Genomic DNA, 18,216 nt, shown 5'->3' on the forward strand with positions numbered 1-18,216 from the left:
AGCTGGTCGTTCCCAGCTGCGGCCGGAGTCTGGCTCTTTGACACCTCTGATCTGGCTCGAAGGGGAGGGGGAAGAATCCGGCCCTGAGAGCTCTGCCTGAGCACTGCTGGTTTCTTGTGCAGCTGTCGTGTACACCAAGACAGGGGCAGTGGTGAGCGTGCTGAGCAAGACGCAGAAGGATGCCAGCTGCAGAAAGAACCCTGTCCATGTTGCTATGGTGAGTAAAAGACTGTGGCTGGAGAGACAGACACACACATGGGAAAGGGGGGTTATTGGCTCCTTCCCTCGATGAGGAGCCGGCAGATGGAAATTCCTGGGTATGGGCTCCAGTGCCCACTCACATAGCCCTGGGCACAGGCTGCCAGTGCCTCTGTCCCCGTTCCCCGAAGAGCAAACCCACCTCCCCGGGCCGGGGCTCGCTGCTCACACTCGGCCTGTGCCTTTCCCTGCAGCTCATCGCGAAGCACCTGCAGTCGAGTGACCTCATGCCCTTCAGCTTCACCCTGCTGGTGGGCCTGCTGGAGAAGGAGGAGTGTGCAGACCAGCTGGCGGGCGTCATGGAGGCGGTGCTGAGAGAGCAAGAATCAGAGCTGCAGGGCCAAGTAATGGCTGGGCATTGGAGGCACCATGCTGACATCTCGGGCAGCTCCATCTTGCCCCGTGCCTAGAATTCCTGGGGCACGAGGGAGGATGTGGAGGGGAGATATCCCTTCTCACCATCATTGATCAATGGGACCCATCCATGCCCTGTCTGCAAGGGGGCCGCTGGGCATGGCCCTGTAATGGTTTTCAGGCTTTGATCCCAGGAGTCTGGCTTGCCCAGCTCACTCCCTGGGAAATGTGCCCTATCTCCAGACCCATCCCCCAGCTGGAGGAACAGAGCCTGCGGTGGGGTCCCCCGTGTCCACTGACTCTTTGCCCAGTGGGCATGGATTGACGTACAGGATGGAAATGCATCCCAGATGCTTAGACCCCACTCTGGTGCTGAAGCAGCCCAGGCATGTTGTCACAAGGGGAGGTACAGCCGGGATATCCGGGGGGTGGGGTGTCACTGGGCAGCGGGATTGGGACCCTTAGTTCTACGGTGCTGGATCACGGGTGGGGGTTTCAAGGTACCGAACCCAGAACCCCCCTGGGCTCAGTCACTCGCTAGGAGAGTTTATCCATGGCCTCCGCCGGGCCATGTGACCGCTGCCTTGTTTCTGAGCCTGCCCAGTTCCTCCTGGCCCTTGCCTGCCACCCACCCACAGCGGGGGTAGGTTCTCAGCTCCTGCTTTGCCTCCGCAGGTGCAGGATCTCCAGGCGGCTCTTTCCTACACACTGAGCCCACCCCGGGGGGGGCGGCTGAGTGAGGGGACGAGAGACATTCTCCACCTACTGGCCAGACAACACACCAAGACCGCGGTCAGCATCCTCCTGAAGATGCCCTGGCCTTACAAACGGTGAGCGCCGGCCCCAGGGAAAGGATAGAACACCCCCCTCCGGCCTCCAAGCCCCCTCTTAATGGGATCACTCCACAGCACCACGGTTACATGCAGCACAGCCCCTCCCCTTGCACACAGGCCCCCAGGGAACAGCCCTGCCCCGGCATAGCCTCCCTGTCCCTTGGAGGGCTCCGTGTGCTCTGGGACCCCCGGCTCAGGGCTCCCCCAGCTGAGCTATTCCTAACACAGCTGTCACCCTCCCCCACTTCGTTCTGTGCACTGCTAACCAGTCCCCCCATCCCGGTACGGCTGTGCAATGGCTTGGCTGGCTGGAGGCCAGAACAGTCTTCCAGCCCCCACTCCCCCCATCACTACACAGACCAGGAGAGACCCCATGTGAGCAGGGTCACCTCCTCTGTCAGCATGGCCCCCCGCTCCCGGCAGGGCATCCCTCCAGGCTGAGGCAGGAGAGGGGCCAACCTAACTGCATTGCCCCCACAGACGCCCCTACACTGAGCATGTCCCCGCAGGGGCACCCCCTACCCCCAGCTGGGAAATGCCCTCTCCCCCATGGAATCCCAGCCTGGTATCTTCCCCATCACCGCACGCTTTTAGACGTCTCATCCCACCCCTAGATTCACCAGCCTGCCAGGTTCCCCTGGGCCAGCAGCGCCTTCCCTGCATCCTGCCCAGAGCCGACAAGCACAGAGCCCATTTTACAGCCTTCTCCAAACCCCGCACCCCAGAGCCATGGCGTGGCCAGAACTGGAGCCTTGTTCCTCCTGAAACCCCCACACTGCCCCATGGGGAAGGAGCTCCTACTCTCCTTGGCCGCAGCTCCCACTCTGTGCCCCCCGCCCCCAGTTCAGGAGATCCAGCCCAGCACCTAGCCCTAGCCCCTCCCAAGGGTGGGCACCTCCTCACACCAGCCTCCACCCCTGAGCCCAGAGTCACTGCTTTCCCCCATGGGGGCTCTAACCCCAGCCCCTCTGGTTCCCATCAGGAGAAGGCAGCAAGGGAGGGAGGGGGCCCCCAAGCTGGGAGAAGTGAGTCTGGCCACGTCCACCCATCCCTTTCTGTGACACAGCACCCCCTGGCAGTGCCGGGGCAGAAGGGTATGAACCCCTTAGGACTGGACAGTGCCTGAAGGGCCTTGAGGTCAGCCACCAGCAGGCTCAACCTGCTGCTTCTGGCCCGTCACCCCTCGGAGGGCATCATCCCTGGTGTGTACAACTGGGCCCGTCCTCTGTGTGAATTCCTTACCTGCCGTCCCTCTGTCCGTCACAGCCCCGCCAAGGCCATCTGGAGATTCCTAGGTGCAGACCCCATGCTGACCAGGGAGGTACTGCACATCCTGCTGTACGACAGCCCAGAGAAAGGCCGGGCTAACCCTGGGCAGACCCAGGACAGGAGCTGCCCCCAGCCAGCCCGGCTGCCCCCGGCGGTAAGTTCCCATCGCTGGCATTCAGCCCTCTTTCCCGGCTGCATTCTGCGCACGGCCACGGTCTTCTGACTGTATCTTTTCCCTTCCAGACGACATGCGGCCTGTGGGAGCTGATCGGGGCCTTGGGGCAAGCAGACACGCTGGAGGGACGCGAGGACGACCTGTTCGCCTCTTGCTTCCTCGCCATCGCCTGCCCCCCGGCACGGCACCTCTCGGGAGCCCAGCAGGACTTGCCCAGTGACACCAGTCCACGCAGGTAATGTGTGGGGCCGATGGATCCCAGCACCCACGCAGTGTCTGGGCTAGCCCCTAGGAGGGGGAAGCTTCCTTCTTGGACCTTCATTGTCCAGGGACCCCCGACACCTTCGGGGGACCGAGGGTTCAGATCAGCCAGGCTTCTCGTGCTTAGGAGCGGGCAGAACTGCCCCCAGATACTCAGGGAGCCAGAGAGCTCCTCAGAGTGGGCAGCACAGCAGGGTGATGAGGGAGCTGAGCCGGGGGCGGGGGGAGGGGGAGCAGAGCTGGGGAGCAGGGCAGAGCTGGCTGCTGTCTCTATTTACTGTCTACTTTGAAGGCTTTGGGACAGGCCCGGCCTGTCACTGAGCCACTTCACCCCTTTTCTGCAGTGGGCCCTGGGGGGCAGGGCTCAGGGCAGCAGGGCATTCGGGGGGGCACTGCATGTACTTTTCTCCCCAGGGTCAGTTTCCTGGGCGGGGCGGGGAGGGGCAATTTTCACATCTTTGGAGGAGAGCGAAGGTCACAGTTGCGGGGGGAGAACCAAAGGCAGAAGTGGGGCAGCTTCTAGGCTCACCCTGATCCCTTCAGTGCTGCAGCAAGGGAGTCCTGCCCGCCCCCACCCCGCCCAGGGAGCAGGAATCCCTGCATCACCATCTCCTGCCTCCTTCTCTTCCCAGCATGGCCGTGCAGGCCCTGGCGCGGGTGCTGCGCCTCAGGGGCAGTCAGCCAGCTGTGGAGCTAATGGACCAGGAGCGAGGCTGGCAGCTGCTGGAGGAGGCCCAGCCTGAGGGGTTCACTCTCCTTAGCAGGTGAGGACAGAGGCTGGAGGAGTCACGTTCTCGCTCTGGAGCCCAGTGGGGCAGAGATGGGAGGGGGTGGCCGGGACCGGGCCGGATTCCGGCATGTGCAGGGTTGTCATGCACACGTCAACACGAACTCTTGTTCTCTCCCAGGGCCATAGTGACCCACCCAAACCTGGCCCTGAAGAGCATCCCAAAGCTTCTCCTTCCCAGCCTCCAGGCCAGCCAGGAGGGCGAACGCATGGCCTGCACCGCCCTGTTCGCAGAGGTGAGCCTGGAAGACCAGGGGGGAGGGTTAGCCAGGCCCAGAAGCTGATGGAACAGGGGGCCAATAGCTGGTCAGCCAATGAGAGATGGTCCCGGTGGTGTATTGCTTGTAAATTAATCCCTCTGCTGGGGGCTCTGTGGTGGGATTTGGGAGCACCCCACTGGAAGCAGAGGGAGCGTTCTGCCCTGCACATGTCACTTCTGTTAAGCTCAGCTGAAGACAGCCCCTCGTGAACAGCAGTCGGTACGGATCTATGTCACCTCCTGGCCCCTGATCATACTCCCTTCCCCTTGCTCCTCCTGGCCTCGCCCAGCCCTCTCTGACAGCTCCTTTCGGTCCCTTTAGTTCCTCGGCAGCCCCCTGCTGATGGAGAATGAGCCCAAGGCGATGCGGAAGCAGGTTGTGAAGGCCATGCTGCAGCGGACAGAGGACAGCAACATCCACGTTCGAGGCAGAGCGCTGCACGGCCTCAGGAACACAGTGACCGAGTTCCCGGACAAGGTGGGTCTGGAATGGCAGGAGACTAGGCAGAGAGGGCTGGGTAGGAAGCGCCTGGTTCCCCTTCTCCCCAGCCTGTGGCTCCTATGGAGCAGACTAGGCTGTAGGCTGACTTGCCCGGACTCTGCTTACACTCAGGCTGACAGAGCGTTGCTCACCGAGCGGCGTCCAACCCCTTCTCTGCAGGTCAGGAAAAAGCGAGACAAGATCCTGGAGAGCTTTGTCCGCGCCGTGTGCGAATGCTGCGACCCCCGCACCGTTCTGGAAGCCATGGAAGGGCTCTGCTGGATGCTGCAGGACCCCAAGGCGCCTCTGAAGGCTCACGTCGCCGTCCCACTGGCCCTGCAGGCGAGAACGTTCTTTGAGGATGTAAGTACCAAGCAGGGCAGGCCCCATGGCGCTATAGGGCACCCCACAGGGGAAGGTGCTCAGGACCTGCCTTCCCGTGGAGGGGGCTCAGTGTCCGATGCAGGCACATTTCTGGATTTGTGGGGCAGCTCAGCTCCTCTGCTAGGGAAGGCAGGGATGCAATCATTCTTGGGCCCTGGGCCCACAATTGTTCAGCAGCCCTGGGGCCCAGCAGGAAAGAGGGGAGTTTGCAGAGAATTGTCCTGTCGTTTGAACTAGCTGAAACCTCTCCGGGCTCCGCAGCTGCCAGGCTGATTCCCAAAGCATGTGAGGGCCTGAGCCTGTCCCCTCTAACCACCCTGCGCCCCCTGTCTGCAGGAGACCAGCGGCCTGAGGCGGGCCTCCATGGAGCTCTTTGGCCACCTCAGCAAATTTGTTTCCAAGAAGTCATCCCTCTTTGGGGCTGAGGTGGAGAAGAGCATGGGGACACTGCTCATCCACCTACAGGACGGGGACCCCCAGGTGGCCCAGGTGAGTGCAGCTGAGGGCTCATAGGGGCAGGGGTGGCTGGGGGCATTCTAACAACATGGCAAGGATGGTGCAAACTCCCCCCTCCAAGCCCCAGATCTCCTCAGTGCTGCCCTGTGGCACCCAGGACCCCCCACTAATCCAGCCCTCCCCCACCCCACACAGAGCTCTGCCAGCCCTCAGAGTGTAGCTGTGGGGTAGATCTGTGGGGTTTCCTTCTCCTCCTCCATTCCCCACAGGCACCTCCAGTCTCCGTGCCCAGCCAGCCTCTCCGTGGCTGTGGCTCCATTTTACAGCCTGCCCTGTTTAGTGGCCAGGTCCAGGTCTATCTCTGGCCCCTAGCAAGTGACCTAACCCAAGCAGGGCCACAGGGAAGGGCAGGTCGCTGAGGCCGATTGGGTCTCCATTGCTGCTGCCCTGCCCTCACTTGTGTGCTAGCTCCTGTCTGGGAATGACCAGCCTCCTGCAGCAATCCCACTTCAACCCACGCCCCAGCCGAGTAGCAGCCCCCGATAGTGCCTGGGATTGAGGGGAGGCCAAGTACGTTGGTCACCAGGCAGTGCTGTTAACCGCCCACCGGGGACCCACAGGGAATGGCCCCTTCCCTGTTCCAGGAGTGTACCTCCCCGGCCCCAGCACTCGGGCCTGGCTCCCCTCAACCCAGCCAAGCTGGAGATGGGGGCTGTGGGGGCCTGGGGAACAACCGTCAGGCCAGAGGAGGTTCTGCAAAGAGGTGGCTCCTTGCTGCTCCGGCACAGCAGAGTCTCCCCAAGCCACACAGAACCTGCAAGTTGGCAGCCTGTTGCGCTCAGGGACTCAACCAGTTTCCTTCTCGCCCTCTCTGGCAGGCGTGCAGGGCGGCATTGTTGCAGTGCGCACCCTTCCTCAGCTACCAGCCCCTGCGTACGCTCGTGCGGAGCCAGCTAGCCGAGGGGGCGGCCCCTGCCATCCCCGCCTTCCTGAGCGAAGCCTGCAGGATCCTGGTGAGTGAGCTCTGGGGTGTGGGCCCTGCAGGATAGGGGGGTGGGAGGACCTAAGCACACAGGGAGCTTCCCTGCTCCAGGGAGCCCCCTCACTGACTCAGCCCCATCCCCCACCCTTGAGGATGGCTCCTGTACAAGTCATCTCTGTCCCATGGGAGGAATCAAGGGGGAGAGGGCTCTGACAGCCAGGGGTTCCTCACCTCCCTACCAGGGGAGGATGTGTGGCTTGGGACTAACTGGGTTCTTGGCTTCCCAGCTCCAGGACTGCCCAGGGAGACTGAGCAAGAAGGCTGCCCTGAGAGCAGCAGCTGCCCAGCAGCTGATAGGTAAGAAAAGAGCTGGAGCTCTTCTTCCTATTATCCCTCTGACTCTCCACCCAGCTCCTTCCCCTCCTCTGCCTGGATGGATTGGGGGTGGGGGGCATCTTGAAAGACAGAAATCCAAGTGGTGGCTGTGTGACAATGCGGTTCTGGCGGAACCCAACTGAGAGTGCCAACTCAGGGCAGATTGCTTAAACAGGGCAGTTGCAGCCCAAGGCTGGGGTATTTTCCACCTCTAAGGCAAACCAAACCAGCCAGACTAAGGGAACTTCGGTCTCACCCCACTGGCTAACCGCAAGTCTCTCAAGCAATCTCCTTAGACACTCCAGTTTCCCAGTATAACCACCAGTGCCACTCATACGGGGACAAATGGTTATGAAAACCAGTACCCAAGTAACAGAAAAAGGTTCTCCTGATCCCAAAGGACCAAGCCCCAGACCCAGGTCAATATACAATTCAGATCTTACCCATAAATCACGCTGTTGCCAATCCTTTAGAATCTAAAATCTAAAGGTTTATTTATAAAAGGAAAAAGATAGAGATGAGAGTTAGAATTGGTTAAATGGAATCAATTACATACAGTAATGGCACAGTTCTTGGTTCAGGCTTGCAGCAGCGATGGAATAAACTGCAGGGTCAAATCAAGTCTCTGGAATACATCCCCCGCTGGGATGGGTCCTCAGTCCTTTGTTCAGAGCTTCAGTTTGTAGCAAAGTTCCTCCAGAGGTAAGAAGCAGGATTGAAGACCAGATGGAGATGAGGCATCAGCCTTATATAGTCTTTCCCAGGTGTAAGAACACCTCTTTGTTCTTACTGTGGAAAATTACAGCAAGATGGAGTCTGGAGTCACATGGGCCAGTCCCTGCATACTTTGCTGAGTTACAAGGCGTATCTGCCTTCTCTCAATGGGTCCATTGTATAGCTGATGGTCCTTAATGGGCCATCAAGCAGGCTAGGCAGAGCTAATCTCAGCTTGTCTGGGATGTCACCCAGAAACATAGCATAAGTTTGCCATACAGACAGTATAGAGCCAATATTCATAACTTCAACTACAACACTGATACACACATATAGACAGCATAATCATAACCAGTAAACCATAACCTTGTCCTAGACACCCCATTTGACCCCCTTTATACCAGATTTGGGTGCCACTACAGGACCTTGGTTGCAACAATGATCTATACGGTCCCAGTTTATGTCAATAACATCACAGGCTGGTGCCCTGCATGCTGTTAAATAACCAGGCCCGCGTGCCTCCCCTAGGATACATGATGGAGAATTGAAGCCAGAGAAGAGGAGGAGGCTTGGACCGCCCACCCTGCTGTGAGTCACGGCTGAGGGGTATTGCTGTGCTGGGAGGAGGGGCGGGGGGAAATCGGGGCAGGGTTCTAGGGTCAGGGGGCAGCAGCCACATCGCACGTGGCTGGGAGCCAGAACCCAGTTGGAGTGACCTGCAGAGCGTAGGAGCAGGGAGAAAACCCTTGGGGCTGGTTCTGGGGTATCTTCTCCCCGGCTATAGTTTGAAACTCCCTGCCCTGTGGGGTGTTCCCATCCTGGCCCAGGCAGGAGCCATGGCTGGTCAGCAGGGTCTGGGAGTCAGAAGTGAGTTATTCCTGGCAGGCAGGGGGCAGTGGCAAGCAGAGGGGGGGTGTACTCCACAAGAGGGAGGGAAACCACCTCCTATGGGAGACCCAGCTGCTGGAGGAGACTTTTCCCCCTAATACCTCACCAGCCGCGGTGCCGCGGGCAGGGACTTTGAGCAGCCCCAGCCAAGGGCGAGGCCGGGGGTTCCTCTGAGCCTCATTTGGTGCTAACTCTGAAGAACCCAGCCTGGATTGCTGCCTGCCCCCTGCAAGTGGCAGCTCCAAGAGCCCCTGCACGCACGGAGCAGCTGACACCACCCCAACCCCCCACCCCACCCCACCCCAGCCCCAGCTATGCTTATGGGGATATGAAATTCTACCTCTGAGTCTCCCTGCCTTCAACAGCTGATCATGCCCCAAAGGGGCACCTGGAGAGGCTGCAGTCAGCCCAAGAAGGGTAGGCAGGGGGTGGCGTAGAGTCGCAGGCTGAACTGCAGGCCGCAAGCAGACCCAGCGTCACTTCTCACAGCCCCAATCCACTGAGCAAGAGGGGAATAAGGCTGCTGCAGCCAGAATTTCCTTCACTCCAGTAAACTCCTCTCCCCACATTTCCTGACACCCTCCCTATTTACAACCAATGCAGTTGGCTGCTTTTTAAAGATAAGTGCATGTTGCAAACTCATGTTTTGTTATCTATTTCCTTCTTTGCAGACAAAGATTCAGGCGGAGAGAAATTCCGGCATAGTTCTTCCCGCAGGTCTAGCTACTTAGATGCTCTGCTCACACAGGCAGGCTGATCATATGGGCTGGACCACGCTGCTGTGTGGATGAGGGAAGCCTATGGAAGGTGGGGTGTAAAACAGCAGCTGACGTAGCCTAGATGGGCGCATACTCACTGAAGATGCTCAGACCAAACGTGGGTCAGGATGCAATGCTGAAACAGTCCAGCAGAGGGAGCCACCGCAGGAGTAATGGGCAGGCTGCCAGTAGATGTCCCCATATAGGCAAGAGAGCACTTGCACAGACCTGTGAGAAAGCAGGAGGATACCCAGGTTACTGCCTTGCAGAGTTCCAGAAGGGAGGGGTCTCTTTCTCACCAAGACCTACCCGAGCTCTGATCTCTAGGGCAGGAGCCTTTTATTTGGCTCCACAGGCCTCACTCATACACCTGCCAACCAAGCAAGGCTTTCGAGCTCAGTTTGCACCATACAGAATGAACGGGTGGTCAGACTCACTCACCTCTCGGGCGCCCTTTTTGTATGTCTAGGACTTTTCCATCTTCTCCTCCTCCACTGAGGGGAAGAGGATGGAAGCTCCAGCTCTTGAATTGGGCTATTAGGGACACACACTGATCACCAGTGACTTATTAGGGAACTAAATAGGGAACCCTGGAGACAAGGGTATTTCCCCAACCTGCCTATGGTGGAGAAACATTAAGATTCAGGTCCCAGGAGTCCAGAACCTCTCGGGTTTGCCCTCTGCAATCCGTTATCTCTGGATGGAACCTAACAGAAAAACAAGAGATTAGTGGCCAAGGGCACAGAGGGCTGCCACGTATACCCTCCGGGAACCAAGGCTCAGGAGAAAAGGCTAGTGGCCTGCCAAGCAGCAGCAATCAGGCTTGGCCTTCTCTGGCCCCTCAACAAATCTTCCCCAGAACCTCTGAGCTACATGCAGGCTGCCCGGAGGGTATCGCTCAGTGAGAATTCACCTCTGGCAGGCAGCCCTATCAAGAGGGGGCGGGATCAAAATTACATGAGCCCAGGATGAGCTTCCTCTCTTGGACAGTAGAGCTGGGCAACCTGCTGCAGAGGCGAACGCTGCAAATCCAAAAAACATCATCATCATGTTCAGCCTCACCTCCACGAGCAGACGCCTGGCATGTAATCAAGGCTCCATTTTGTCCTCATCCAAAACCTGAAATCAAACTCTTACCTTCTCAACATTAAAGACAGTGATAGATGTCCTTATTGTGTCAACAGGCAGGGAGGTTATGCAACTTGGGCGGAAACAGGCACTCAAATACTGCACTGATGGGGGCCTTATAAAGATGTAGACAGATGATAAGTAGCATCTTTATATAGGAGATCCTTGAACAATGCACCAAGCTATTGGACTCAAAGCAAGAACAAACTTCTCTTGTTCACCTCTCAGTAGGAGAGCTCAGGGAAGAGAAGAGTGAAGCCACAGCTTGTATCGAATCTGCTCTTCAGCAGACTACACGCTGCACATCAGACGTACAGCAGCAGTGTTGGTGAATTAATCTAGTACAGTGGTTCCCAAACTGGGGTTCGCGAAATGTTACAGGTTGTCTGCGGGGAACAAATTCCCTAATGGCGGACAGAGCTGTCCCTAGGAACCCCGGGCAGCATGGGGCCAGCAGCCCGGAGCCCCTGGACGTCCAAGAGCGAAGAAGATCAAAGCAAGCATCTCTATCACACTGAGATTTAAACTTCAAAACTCCTTATAGGAAATGCAAAGGGAAGTGGATATTTTTTCCTGTTTTTAAAATTAAATAGGCAGCTAATATTGTTTTTAAAATTATTAGGAAGAACAAGTTTAAGCTTTGTTGTAACGTGCGTTGTTTGTCTGGACTGCTCAAGACCTGAATGCTTGTGTAGAAGGAGCTCTAAGTTGACTTCTTAAATACCTTCATCAAGGAGTATCAGGTGTGAAACAGCATGAAACGTAGGAGCCTTGTCTTATAACAGACTTATTCAAAGTGATACAAACTACGAAAGTAAGATCTTGGAAGAGTGTTGCCGTTTTCATAATGTAATAAAATACTGTAATGATAAATAATAATTAATAATGAAGTGTGTAATAAGCTTGTCATCAAAACAAATTTTATATTTCCCAGATTACTGTTTTTATAATTTATACTCAGGTAAAGGAGAAAATCCCTGGAAATATTTATTTTGAGGAAGGGGTTCGCGAGACTTGACATTTTAGTGAAAGGGGTTTTGTCATAACTATAAAGGGAAGGGTAACAGCCCTCCTGTGTACAATACTATAAAATCCCTCCTGGCCAGAGACTCCAAAATCCTTTTACCTGTAAAGGGTTAAGAAGCTCAGGTAACCTGGTTGACACCTGACCCAAAGGATCAATAAGGGGACAAGATACTTTCAAATCTTGGTGGGGGAAAGGCTTTTGTTTGTGCTCTTTGTTTTGGGGGGGAGTTCGCTCTTGGGACTAAGAGGGACCAGACATCAATCTATGCTCTCCAAATCTTTCTGAACAAGTCTCTCATATTTCAGACTTGTAAGTACAGCCAGGCAAGGCGTGTTAGTTTTATCTTTGTTTTCCCAACTAGTAAATGTACCTTTTGCTAAGGTGTTTACCTCTGTTTGCTGTAACTTTGAACCTAAAGCTAGAGGTGGTTCCTCTGGGCTCTTTAAGTTTGATTACCCTGTAAAGTTATTTTCCATCCTGAGTTTACAGAGATGATTTAGACCTTTTTCTTTAATTAAAAGCCTTTTTTAATAACCTGATTGATTTTTCCTTGTTTTTAGATCCAAGGGGATTGGATCTGGATCCACCAGGAGTTGGTGGGAGAAAGGAGGGGTGGTGGTGGTTAATTTTCCTTGTTTTAAGATCCAAGGGGTTGGCTCTATGTTCACCAGGGAGTTGGTGGAAGAGTCTCTCAAGGCTACCCAGGGAAGGGAGTTAGCCCATTGGGAGTGGTGGCAGGGGACCAGATCTAAGCTGGTAGTTAAGCTTAGAAGTTTTCATGCAGACCCCCACATCTGTACCCTAAAGATCAGAGTGGGGAAGGAGCCTTGACGGGTTCACAGGTTGTTAAAGTTTGGGAACCACTGATCTAGAATGAAAATACAGTATCTGCACCATCCGGGTGTAAAATAGGGTAAATGCACACAAGGCAGACTTTTAATAATGCTTGGACAATACAAAGCCAACTCCCTCCTCCATGCAAGTTCTGCTGGTTGGATGTGAAGATACGAGGGTGGGGTTGCAGTCGTGGAGGTGATGATTTATAAACATGCTCCTGGAAGACCAATACACTGCTTCTACTACACAGCCACTTCCTAGGGGAATCCAAAGAGACTAGGTTTCATTTGGGACACCTTCCAGAAAGCAGCTTAGGAGAGAGGTGCTACAGCTGCCTTGGGAACATGTACTTCCAACAGATTCTCTACCACCCAACTGGGAAAAGTCTCCATGTGTGTCAAAGACGGGCCTGCTTACGGGCCGAAACGTCAAATTCCTGGAAGCTGAGAGTGAGAAGTTTTAAATCACCCCATGGTGAAACTCCTCTGATTACCAGACAGTGCCAGGATTAATTGCCTCAAGTACCATGTCACTAATCCAGCATGCCAGGGCCATCCCAGAGTGCAAAGGCAAACACGGTGGTTTACGAGCAGCTGTTTTGCTTGACCTAGATACAGAAATCTGGTTTTGCCTGGGAGGGGAAGGAACAACAGATTCTTTAGAACTTTTGACAGCGCTGCAGCTTTAAGCACCAGAGAAGCAAATGCTTCCTCAGATTTTCAGCCTTCAGTAAGATGTGGCAGCCCTTACAGAGACAAGCAAGAAACTGCCTGGAGACACAGAATGGCTACCCTGAAGTCACAAACCTTTGCTGACCTGTCCCCAACTGCTGGCGAAGGAAGCTGCACACGCTGCAGTGCTCCTGGTCTGGCCACACAAACACGCTTGGCAGCGTCACTGAGTCAAGACAGCACTCACCAGATCTTCTGGCTCCCTTGAAAGTACTCCAACGGCCCAGCTTTCCAGACATGCATGTGGGGCAGTGGGCTGCACTTCTACACGCATCTTTTGGGGATTTTTTTCTTTTAAGCTGCAGTTCCAAAGGAATGTTTTGGGGGAAGTTCTGGGTTATACAGGCAGTCAGACAAGCTTCTAAGGCCAGAAGGGATCATCATTGTGCTCTATGACCCTTGCTAGCTGGCATCCCTAAATTCAGAGTCCAAAAGGGGTGACTTCAAAGGGAGGCTCAAAGCACTGTTGAAAACCAGACAGGCTATCCAGTAACTTAGAGCACCTTCAGACATTGCCACTATTTGCATCTCTCGGGTCCCCCGATTCGTTATTAATAGACTTACAGTCTGTATTCAGTGCTCCTTAGCTTATGGCTTTGGATACCCAGTGACAGCTGGTTGAGCTTTTCTGGTAGTTCTACCTGTGTATTTATACAACACAATTACCCAATGGGGCTTCCTCACCCAACGGGAAGAGACAGAAAGCAGGGAGGAAAAACTATTAAACTCTTCCACAAAATACTGAGCCATATAAAGTGCAATGTTACCATTTAGGCTAAAAAAATGCAACGTTCGCGTCAAGGGGGCTGGGGGTTTAGTGGCCCTAAACACCACGACTGTGTTTGTGATAGACCTCAATCTCCAAGCACTGGATGTAGGTAAAGGGAGTGCTGAAGACAGCTCTAAATCAAAAAAGAATCAGGCTAAAGAGAACTGTTAATTTGTTAAGGAACCAAAAAGGATTGGTTTGTTATTTAACAGCCCTGCTGCTAACAAGACGGAGGGATAGATTTTTTTTTTTTGACATTTCCACTGATTGGTAAATTGTATTACCCCGTTTCCCAGAATGATTCAAGGGATTTGGGGGGGAGGGGGGCAACCTCCCAACTCCAGTGGAAGAGGTGGCTAATTATTAGCTCTCGACCACCACAGAATGTTGCAACTGCTACAAAATAAAAAGAGTTTATAACCTCTGAACAGGAACTGGGAATTGCTTACAAATTAGTATCTGGAATCCAGAGGCGATACCCTTACATTTATCTGATAGGGTAAGTCAAACATTGGTCATTTGTGAAGGTCCTAAACAGAGATCAAACTTTCAGGTCTACTACTATCTTCTCCCACCACCTCTACTTCTGTTTTTATTAAAGGATTGATTCCATCAGATTCAGCTTCCTCCCTTTCCTCAGGAGAGTGTGTGTCAAAATCTCATTGTGTATGATCAAGACGGAAGAAAAATCTGTACACAATGATTAGCCCTGATATTTTAATGGAAATACTGCACTACAGTCAAGTTTACATTTGTATAGAAATCATCACATGGATAGGTGGCCAAGGATCACATTACAGAATACAAAAAGCAATTTAAAGTAAAAAGAAATCTTGCTATTGTACAGGCTGGGATCAGAGCATGGAGCTCAGAAGTCAGACATCGGGAGGGATGAAAGCTTGTCGGAGAAAAACAGAGTTCTCATTCGTTTGTTTAGGTACAGCAAGTCAGATGCTTTATTACCTCTCACAATTGTGCAGAGGGAGAGAGCTAAGCAGGTCTCTCTCAGGTAACTAATTACAGCAAGCATTTATACCTTTCATTACAGAAATAATGAGGGACAGCTGCGTTTTGTTTATACATAGGCCATGTTGATATCTTATTTCCTCACTTGTTTTGACTCTAGCCAACATACAATATTTTCTATACCTTATCTATACAAGGTCACAACGACTTCACACACAGTTCTTTCCCACCCGCCTCACACAATCCTCGCTTCTACAAATCTCGCGTTATTAGGGTTACAGTTAGTCTGACTCTTGCTAACGAGCTGTCATGCATTGCAGTTCCTTTCTGTCAGTTCTTTCTCTGCTTCCACAACCTGTAGGTGAAAACCCTGCTGCAGGAGGAGATCGCCTTGTGTTTTATTGGGTTTTTTTCCTGGGTACCTTGAACAGCAGGAATCCCGCCATGTTAATCCCATTCCGCTCAGATAACATGCAAGCACAGACTCTTGGACAAAACACCCACAAAGCAGCAGCAGCTGTTACTTCCAAGCTGGTAAAGTCTAAATCATCCTGACTTCCACTTCCAGATCAGCTTTAACATATATTAAAAAGAAACACCTGAGGGTGGGGTGAGGCACAGGGGAGCGTGTGTAAAACCTTTGAAATGGAGGAGGACACAATAAAACCCCCTTCCTGTCTGAACACAGCAAAAGGAGGAGAAACGGGACAGGTAACTTATTGCTGGCAAACACTGAAAACTCCCCCGTGGGCTCTTTACTCTCTTTTCCTCTCTCCATAGGAGGCTCCCATTCATCACAATGGCTGGAATTACTCTCTGTACATTGGCTGCCAATGACTAGTGACCCTTATAGGCCATGCATTTTCACCACTCTGCTCTCCCAGCTGCACAAAGTCTGGAGCGATTGCCCTCCCCCGACCCTCTCTCCCCAATTTCTCCATCTCTCTGCCGGGGAAGGGAAGAGAACTCAGTTCTGAGGGGACAACCAGCTGTCTTGAAATCCCTGGGACAGATTTCAGAAGTGGACTTTGAAAAACAGCAAAGCTGCATTCACAGCTCTCCAGCTGGGACACGGAAGCTGTTCGGGCACAATTGGGAGCATTGTTTTGTGCAAGGAAAGGATGCCTCCTTCGAGGAGAGACAGTGCAGTTGGGTCTGTTGTGGCTTACGAAGTCCATGCCAACTTGTCTGAAAACCAAAATCTTCCAATGCTTAAATATCTGCCAGCACTAAACTTCTATGCTTAAAAAATATATATATCCCATTTGTGGATTTCACTAGTGAAATGCATCATGCAGCCTACCCGCCTCACCGTTCTCTCTCTCACACACACACACACACACACACACACACACACACACACACAGACATAGACACAAAGCAGCTCTAATGAAATACTGGTTTGGTACTTAGGATGTTTTCTCCAATACTGAGAGGGAAAATACATAAGCACAATCAACCCCAGCTAGGTAGCTCAGCAACACTTCAGATTATGAAGCCAATAATAAAATGGTCAAATGTCCCCTCTCCGCACTGCAAACTGCATGGTGCCTTTCAGAACAGGAACAGGGCCGTGGGTGAGCGAGTGTCTTCCTCAATAAGAACCAAGATGTATTTTTATTTACAAAAGAAAGGAGAGAACAATTTCCACACAAAAGCACTACAACGATAACTCCCTTTGGTAAAAAGTGTAATAAATATCTCCATAGGTCTGTTTGTTGGTACTAACTCTCAAGCCACCTGGTACTATGGTACACAAGAAGCTGGTACAGTTATACTAGCACATCAAGCATATTTCCTTTAATAAAAAAAGGGAAAAAATTGACAATATGTACATTTATTTACAAAAAAGGAAGGGGAACATGTTAAAATTGTGTTGTTTCTGCCGAGAATCCAGTTGTGATAGGCACCTCTGGTTTCACGACATATCTGAGCATATAACTTTAAATGCACCACTCAGGTCAGGATGTATGCAACATCCAGTTCTCTTCCCTTGAAGTTCAGGCCATTGAGGAGTTAGTCTCAGAAGTGCTGGAGCATATGAGCTAGCTGCATTTCTCTAGGATCACTCAGTTCTGAAAAGGATCCTTCCCTCCACAGTGCACGCTGAAGTCAGAGGCCTGTTGGCAACATCCAGCTTAGGGTTGTAGAGATCCGTTTTCCTAAACCGAATCCCGCTGGTGACAGGATGTACCAGCTGTGCACTAGTCAACTGGCCACGTTACGGAGATACACAGTGAGGGGAGAAAGGCATCTTCCTCGTTTCCTTGATACGCACACACATACACACACCACGTGATCTTCCCTCACTCAGGGACTTTACGGTGTCTTGAATATTGTGCCGTATTTGACACTGTACTTGTTAATGCTCACAAAGTGCAGGGTCTCTGTATCACAGGTAGTGGTACAGGGCACCAAACCCTCCAACCCTTCTCCCATTAGCCACTTGTTTGTCTCAGCTGCCATTTCACGGGTCACATGCTCCTTGGTCCATTTGTCCACCCAGGCTTGGAATCGCTGGTGCAGCCGCTTGCTCACTCTTTCATGGGACTACAGAAACGGGAGAGACAAAAGATCACGAAACACTTAAAAAGTGAAAACAAATCCACTTCCCTAGACCCACAGATTTGGCATGTTTAGCACTGCTGGGGAACTGGGAATACAAACACTGACCCTTGCCGACTGATCAAGGGAAAGCATCAGTAAATTGGAGGCAGTGTATGAACAAGCAGGCACAGCCATCCTTATTCCCAACTGGAAATCCCCAAAAGCCTAGTGTTCGTGAAATCAAGTGCTCAGAAGTCATCAAAGTCAAAAATCATCAAATGTTTGTTGAACTCTGAACCAGAATGTTAACTCTGCCACAGTGTATATCCCGTATATTGTATGAAATGGATTCAACACTCTGCTAATGATCAAAACAGGGACACACAAAACATACATGTGCACCAGAGCAGAATTAAACACCCAACAGAAGTAATTTCCAGAAGTTCCTGACTTGACTGCTTGATTAGAACCCTAAGGCTGCAATAATGCTAAGCTTCTCATATCTTTTCCCTGATTAATGGCAGTGTCAGGTGATGCAAGACTGTGTTCAGCCTTCAATGCAGGGGTTTATACAAAACAATACAGAAACAGTCTCACGTGCGTGGAAGAATTCCAGCTGGAATAGAAGAGGGAAGTGCTGAGATGGATATATTTGTTCCCAACCTCTCACAGCACATGCGCGCATGCACACGGCACCCCCACTAAAATAAAGTTATTTTTGGACCGAAACAGAGCCTAAGAAATTTCAAACCAAAAAGGAATCTGAGTTATGAGTAATTTAAGAAAGAGTTAGTTAAGTTTAACACTGACTTAATTACAGTAGTCAGTCCCAGTAACTACTACACATATTCCCATAGCTGTGCTATTCTGTTAGAACCTGAACTTCTGAGTCCTGGGAAAATATGCATTGTGACATTTCCAGGGTGGACTGATTTAAATCAGCATTTGTATTTCAGCTGTTTTCTAAAGAAAGATGC

General features: G+C 52.5%; 1 protein-coding gene and 1 pseudogene across 1 annotated transcript in view; both read right to left on the reverse strand.

Moving 5' to 3' along the window:
* Positions 1-18,216, reverse strand: part of ECI1 (enoyl-CoA delta isomerase 1) — a 280,245-nt gene that overhangs the window by 132,952 nt on the left and 129,077 nt on the right. The window lies entirely within an intron of this gene.
* LOC128844064 (paired amphipathic helix protein Sin3a-like) overlaps positions 17,012-18,216 on the reverse strand; it is a 59,538-nt pseudogene continuing 58,333 nt past the window's right edge.

This window comes from Malaclemys terrapin, chromosome 10, assembly GCF_027887155.1.
Source record: "Malaclemys terrapin pileata isolate rMalTer1 chromosome 10, rMalTer1.hap1, whole genome shotgun sequence".
NCBI lineage: Eukaryota > Metazoa > Chordata > Testudines > Emydidae > Malaclemys > Malaclemys terrapin.